This window comes from Schistocerca americana, chromosome 1, assembly GCF_021461395.2.
Source record: "Schistocerca americana isolate TAMUIC-IGC-003095 chromosome 1, iqSchAmer2.1, whole genome shotgun sequence".
Lineage (NCBI taxonomy): Eukaryota > Metazoa > Arthropoda > Insecta > Orthoptera > Acrididae > Schistocerca > Schistocerca americana.
Window position 1 is genome coordinate 371,467,620 of NC_060119.1, and position 7,501 is coordinate 371,475,120.

Consider the following 7,501-nt stretch of genomic DNA (forward strand, 5'->3'; position numbering starts at 1 on the left):
TGGAACCGACGTTCCCATTATAGCCGAGCAGCACCGCCTTTGAAATTAGTGCAGAAATGCAAATATGTCGTGCTCAGATTATGCCAAAGTGATGGCATGGCGGGTGCGGCGTTCACTGTCCAGCAGGCGGGCTCTAAAATGGTTCAGATAGCTCTAAGCACTATGGGACTTAACATCTAAGGTCATCAGTCCCCTAGACTTAGAACTACTTAAACCTAACTAACCTAAGGACATCATGACTAACTGAAAACCCCAACTGCTGACAGGTGTTGTTGATATACCTCGATGTGGACAGCTGAAAATGTGTGCCCCGACCGGGACTCGAACCCGGGATCTCCTGCTTACATGGCAGACGCTCTATCCATCTGAGCCACCGACGACACAGATGAATAGCGCGACTGCAGGGACTTATCCCTTGCACGCTTCCCGCGAGACTCACATTCCCAACTGTCCACAGTTCTGTATATGTATTGTACCTGTCAGCAGCTGAGGTTTACAGTTAGTCATCATTTATTCCAGGGAAAAGCTGCACGGTCATCAACAGTAGCTGTTCTTTCGAGAACAAGTTACTACCTTCGTATATATAGTTAAAAGGCTACCCAGCCATTGACCTTCGTCTGTGCGAATGCGCACAGGTTGCCCAAACTCTTACGGGAATCGCCAAAGCGTGCGCGAGTAATGAGTGGTTGGGCAAATGTCTATAAGGTACATTACATATGTAGAATTGTGGACAGTTGGGAATGTGAGACTCGCGGGAAGCGTGCAAGGGATAAGTCCCTGCAGTCGTGCTATTCATCTGTGTCCTCGGTGGCTCAGATGGATAGAGCGTCTGCCATGTAAGCAGGAGACCCCGGTCGGGGCACACATTTTCAGCTGTCCACATCGAGGTATATCAACAACCCCTGTCAGCATCTGAGTTTTTCAGTTAGTCATCATTTATTCCAGGGAAAAGCTGCACGGCCATCAACAGTAGCTGTTCTTTCGAGAACAAGTTACTATCTTCGTATATATAGCTAAGGACATCACACACATCCATCCCCGAGGCAGGATTCGAACCTGCGACCGTAGCGGTCACGCGGTTGCAGACTGTAGCGCTTAGAACCGCTCGACCACCCCGCCCGGCTGATGCCCCAGACCGTAGCAGGGCCCACCTGAACTGCTAAGAGGGCGTGCGTATTCCTCTCGAAATATACGTTTCTAGTGCCAAAAAACGTGACTGTAAAATAGTGGGCGAAAAAATTTTGACAGTAGTGTCACAATGTCTTCAGATGTCGGGTGAGGATTTTTATTTTGGAACACTTGTGCAGATTCATAGGCGTCAAAACGTCTCACACACCTTGGTCTGCACGTGAACCTTCAGGTGCTGACAAGGTGTTGTCTTCACGAATCCAGAGCAAAGTACCGCCGTATAAGTAGCCGCCAAATGACTTCTGGAACAAGTGCTCCACAGAGAAAGCCTCGCGGTGATCGCCATTTTACTTTTACAATGTAGTAGCCCCGTTTACAGTCACAAGGCGCCCTAGTGCGGCAGCGCTCGCCCGCGGACGTAGCGGGTAATAACTGCGGGAACTGTCGTCACACCGTGCTTTCGGACCGTGGCGGGCAGTAATTCGCCGTTACCGCGTGCGCTCTTTGTACGCCGATGCCCGCGGGTGCGGCTTTCTCGCGCCGCGTTTCTTGCGAACAGAGAGCCTCGCACGTGCAGGCCGAGTGCTTAGCGGACTACACCTGGCGCCCTCGAACAAAAGAGTAACGTTGATTAGTTCCGACCGTTCCCTGCCGGCAGCCGGGATTGGCGATTGCCGCACTCAAAACAGCATTCAGTAACGCGCCACTGCTTTTGCGCGTTTCAGCACGAGCTCAGAGTCTTACCGTACCGATAGAGCTTTCATCTGACAGATGGCGTTCTAGCAGTTCCTGGGTCGTCATCTGCTGCGAGATTCATTATCCCTGCGCACGTCCGTTGTATACAGTAGCGGCCCAACCCGTTCCTCGCAAACTATCGAAGAGGCATCACGTATACACCCAAGTGTCGTCTCGCAGCACGAACATTTATGCAGGATATTTCTAAGATTGTTCAGGGACATTTTCTGACCGTTTTGTTGTTGGGGACTCGTTGTCCCCGGTGGCTCATTACAGAATAATTGCACTTCGTTCGAGTTCTTCCTCATTTATTTAATTAACGCCCTCAAAACGTTCCATGACACGACAATCTACTTCTTGCAAAAAATTTCTCCGAGTGTTTTAAAAATATTCACTCATACCATACATTCCGCCAACTGTGTGCAATGACTCGAACAATACGGCCACGCTGGAGGAATGTAGTAGAGATGGGCAAACTCGTTCACCCTTCGGAACTAGTTCACTGGTGATTGCTCTTTTTTGGGAACAGTTCGTTTTTACTCGTTCACCGTTCATTTGTGCTTGGTATATGGTTCTTATCAAAAATTGAAAATTAGTAGCATAGGTGACTGAAGATGGAAGGCGCCAAGAGGGGCACCTACCTCCCTCCTGGAGTACAGAGTTTTTATTCATAACAGAGTTCTCACATACTTGTAATTTTCGTGATTCTGCAAAACCTCTCGTTTAGCCAACTGTGGCGTTATGTGGCTGGTTGCAGTGAAATACACTCCTGGAAATGGAAAAAAGAACACATTGACACCGGTGTGTCAGACCCACCATACTTGCTCCGGACATTGCGAGAGGGCTGTACAAGCAATCATCACACGCACGGCACAGCGGACACACCAGGAACCGCGGTGTTGGCCGTCGAATGGCGCTAGCTGCGCAGCATTTGTGCACCGCCGCCGTCAGTGTCAGCCAGTTTGCCGTGGCATACGGAGCTCCATCGCAGTCTTTAACACTGGTAGCATGCCGCGACAGCGTGGACGTGAACCGTATGTGCAGTTGACGGACTTTGAGCGAGGGCGTATAGTGGGCATGCGGGAGGCCGGGTGGACGTACCGCCGAATTGCTCAACACGTGGGGCGTGAGGTCTCCACAGTACATCGATGTTGTCGCCAGTGGTCGGCGGAAGGTGCACGTGCCCGTCGACCTGGGACCGGACCGCAGCGACGCACGGATGCACGCCAAGACCGTAGGATCCTACGCAGTGCCGTAGGGGACCGCACCGCCACTTCCCAGCAAATTAGGGACACTGTTGCTCCTGGGGTATCGGCGAGGACCATTCGCAACCGTCTCCATGAAGCTGGGCCACGGTCCCGCACACCGTTAGGCCGTCTTCCGCTCACGACCCAACATCGTGCAGCCCGCCTCCAGTGGTGTCGCGACAGGCGTGAATGGAGGGACGAATGGAGACGTGTCGTCTTCAGCGATGAGAGTCGCTTCTGCCTTGGTGCCAATGATGGTCGTATGCGTGTTTGGCGCCGTGCAGGTGAGCGCCACAATCAGGACTGCATACGACCGAGGCACACAGGGCCAACACCCGGCATCATGGTGTGGGGAGCGATCTCCTACACTGGCCGTACACCACTGGTGATCGTCGAGGGGACACTGAATAGTGCACGGTACATCCAAACCGTCATCGAACCCATCGTTCTACCATTCCTAGACCGGCAAGGGAACTTGCTGTTCCAACAGGACAATGCACGTCCGCATGTATCCCGTGCCACCCAACGTGCTCTAGAAGGTGTAAGTCAACTACCCTGGCCAGCAAGATCTCCGGATCTGTCCCCCATTGAGCATGTTTGGGACTGGATGAAGCGTCGTCTAACGCGGTCTGCACGTCCAGCACGAACGCTGGTCCAACTGAGGCGCCAGGTGGAAATGGCATGGCAAGCCGTTCCACAGGACTACATCCAGCATCTCTACGATCGTCTCCATGGGAGAATAGCAGCCTGCATTGCTGCGAAAGGTGGATATACGCTGTACTAGTGCCGACATTGTGCATGCTCTGTTGCCTGTGTCTATGTGCCTGTGGTTCTGTCAGTGTGATCATGTGATGTATCTGACCCCAGGAATGTGTCAATAAAGTTTCCCCTTCCTGGGACAATGAATTCACGGTGTTCTTATTTCAATTTCCAGGAGTGTAATATAAGGTGGTGCACGAATAACCGGCCCCGAGTATAGACTGCTCGCCAATTACGCACGATTTGTTGACCGCTGCGAGCAGAATGGATGAACATGTAATAATTAGGCAGTGAAGAAATAACAAATAAGCTAATGCAAACAACAACTTCGAAACAATAGATGATGATTGGTGGGCGACAATGAGCAGTCTAGTACTCGGGGACGATTTTTCCTGCGCCACCCTGTACCAATGAAAAAATATTGTAGAAGTTACCATATTTTCTTTACAAAATGTGACACCAGACACTCGATTGTGGAGCGCGGACTTCATTTGGTTGTAAGTCGATCTGCCTTCCATAACAATGAACATGCTCTTTTACCTTGCATCAAAAAAAGACGGAAAATGGCCACTCTTGTGTGCCGTGCCGTCTTCCTTTGCATGTGTAACAACAAAAAAATCTTCCTTTTTACAGGTATTTCCTCTGTTCTTTATCGAAATAGTGAAGTAAGCTGGTATGCTGTTTTGTTACCTGAAAAGATGTATGTATTACATACCACGTATTTTTATGTAATTTACGTAATTATAAAAAACATTTTAATTACCGGTCGTGGACGCTGAATAGAATACGAAAAGAACGAGAAGTTCAGAGTTCAAAAAAGATATGAAACAGATCTAGCATTGGCGTGCGGAGCGAGCGAAACGAACAACAACTCGATGCTGAACTAACTACGAGCAGTCGGCAGTGGAACTGCGACGATAGGCCATGCGAAGAAGGTCGAGCGAGACCGACACCGAGACAGACGAGAACGCGACAATGGCTGGAGCGAGACCGGCCGACGTGCCGTTGCGGGAACGAGACCGACCATTTTCCCGTTCCCGGGAACTATAAGTAGAAAGCCGCGACCGAAGTGAACTATGAAAGACCGTTCCTTAGAATTCGTTCCTCGCTCGTTCTGTTCATCTTGATGAGCCGTTTCTTTGGACCCGTTTTTTTGGGAACGACCGATCTCTAGAATGTAGTATTAGGGATCCCACAAGGTGCAGTATTGGGCCCATTACTGTCCTCATTATATGTTAATGATGTGTCAAATATTCTCTCCCACTGCATTTTATCACCCGTACGCTGGCGTCTTTCGGTTATGTCGAAGTGGAAGTCCGACACACTTGTGCACAGCCATCCACCATGTAAATGCAATTTACTTGTCTTATCCTAATGGAATCAGAATACAGGTTTGAAAGCTAACCCATCTAAAACCAAGCAATACTGGTCGTTCACAAAAAATGTTCAGTGTGTCTTTCCACCTTTAATGCCAAACGGCACAGAAATAACCTTCTTTCTTCAGCAAAGAACTTGTGGATACTTCTGGACCATCAGTTATTCTGGACTGAACACGTAACTGCAGTTTGTACGAAAGTGTCAGCTTTACTTCACTCACTGCAGAAACTGGTATAGGCACGCGTATTCAAATACAGAGACACGAGAACAGGCAGAACACGGCGCTGTGGTCGGCAGTGCCCATAAAAGGCAAGAAGTATCTGGTGCAGTTATTAGATCGGCTACTGCTGCTACAATGGCAGGTTATCAAGAGATAAGTGAGTTTTAACATGGTGTTATAATTGGCGCACGAGTGATGGGACACAGCATCTCCGAGGTAGCGATGAAGTGGGGAATTTCCCGTACCACCATTCCACGTGTGTAACGAAAATATCAGGAATCCGGTGAAACATCAAATCTCCGACATCGCTGCGGCCGGTAAAAGATCCTGCAAGAACAGGACCAACGACGACTGAAGAGAATCGTTCAACGTGACAGAAGTTCAACCCTTCAGCAAATTGCTGCGTATGTCAATGCTGGGGCATCAACGAGTGTCAGCGTGCGAACCATTCAACGAAACATCACCGAAAAGACCTTTCCGAGCCGAAGGCTAACTCGTGTACCATTGATGACTGCACAACACAAAGCTTTACACCTCGCCTGGGCTCGTCAACACCGACATTGGACTGTTGATGATTGGAAACATGTTGCCTGGTCGGACGAGTCTCACTTCAGATTGTATCGAGCGGATGAACGTTAACGTGTACGGAGACCCCTCAAGCATACATGGATCCTGCATGTCAGCAGTGGACTGTTCAAGTTGATGGAGGCTCTCTAATGGCGTGTGTAGTTGGAGTGATATGGGACCTCTGACAAGCCTACTTACGACTCTGACAGGTGACACACACGTAATCATCCTGTCTGATCACCTGGATCCATTCATGTCCATTGTGGATTCCGACGGACTTGGGCAGTTCCAGAAGGGAAAATTGTTACAGAGTGGCTCCAGGAACACTTTTCTGAGTTTAAGCACTTCCGCTGGCCACCAGATTTCGCAGGCATGAACATTATTGTGCATATCTGGGGTGCTTTGCAACGTGCTGTTCAGAAGAGATCTCCACCCCCTCGTACTCTTACGGATTTATAGATAGCCCTGCAGGATTCATGGTGTCAGTTATCTCCAGCACTACTTCAGACGTGAGTCGTGTTCGTGCGAAGTGGTGTTGCGGCATTTCTGCGTGTTCGCTGGGGCCCTACACGATATTAAGCAAGTGTATAAAGAAGGATTTTCTTTCGAGCTTTAAAAGAACCTCGTAGAGTTACTAATATTCTCCATAACTGACTACAGTAACGCTATTCTCCCTGGACTTTCATACGCAAGTTCACACGAGCTAGAACTGGCGATGAATGCTTGTGTACCATACATTTGTGACGTACGCTATTTCAACCATATCACCCCTGCCTACGATCAATTGTCACTACTGCGTGCCGATAAACGTAGAGACTACCATGTTCAATGTTTGCCATATCGTCTTGCCAATCAATGCACTCCGACTTATTTATCGTCAAATCTTACACTACTATCTGAACAGCATAGCAGAAATACTCGTTCTCACAAAGTAAAATCTTCGCTGTACCATCATTTCACACTGACACGTTCTATAAATCATTTTCTGTATCAAGTACCCGACATTGGCACCATCTTCCTCAAAACACCAGAGACATTGTGTTCTTTCTAGACTTCAGAAGGCAGGTAACGGCCGAACTTGCGTCACAATAGCCGTCTCTTCCATATACTAGTCTGCAACTCACTGTCGTCTATCCCCCCCCCCCCCCCCCAGAAACTTTTCTCTGCCCATTATCAAGAGAATAATATATTTAAATTCTTCTCTTTCCTAACAGGCACTGTCGCTGTCATTTCAATCTTCTCCTCTTTCTTTATTGCTTCTGCTTCTGATGATACTAAGCGTCGCTTCAGATGTGCTAAACTAATCTGTATCATTCTTAATGCACTTCACTATTACAATTATTATTGTTGTTATTATTAGTGTCAATTATTATTATTATTATTGTGAATGTTTTTGTAATACCTTTGGTATGTGTTGTTTCTGGTCAGATGTAAGAGAGGGCCGTTAGGCTTAAGGCAAAATAAGCAC

At 48.5% G+C, this 7,501-nt stretch overlaps 1 non-coding gene across 1 annotated transcript; it reads right to left on the reverse strand.

The window, feature by feature from the left end:
• Positions 1-306: 306 nt before the first annotated feature.
• On the reverse strand, positions 307-381 carry Trnat-ugu. The gene has a single exon. It is a non-coding gene; the product is annotated as a tRNA-Thr (tRNA).
• Positions 382-7,501: the final 7,120 nt, after the last annotated feature.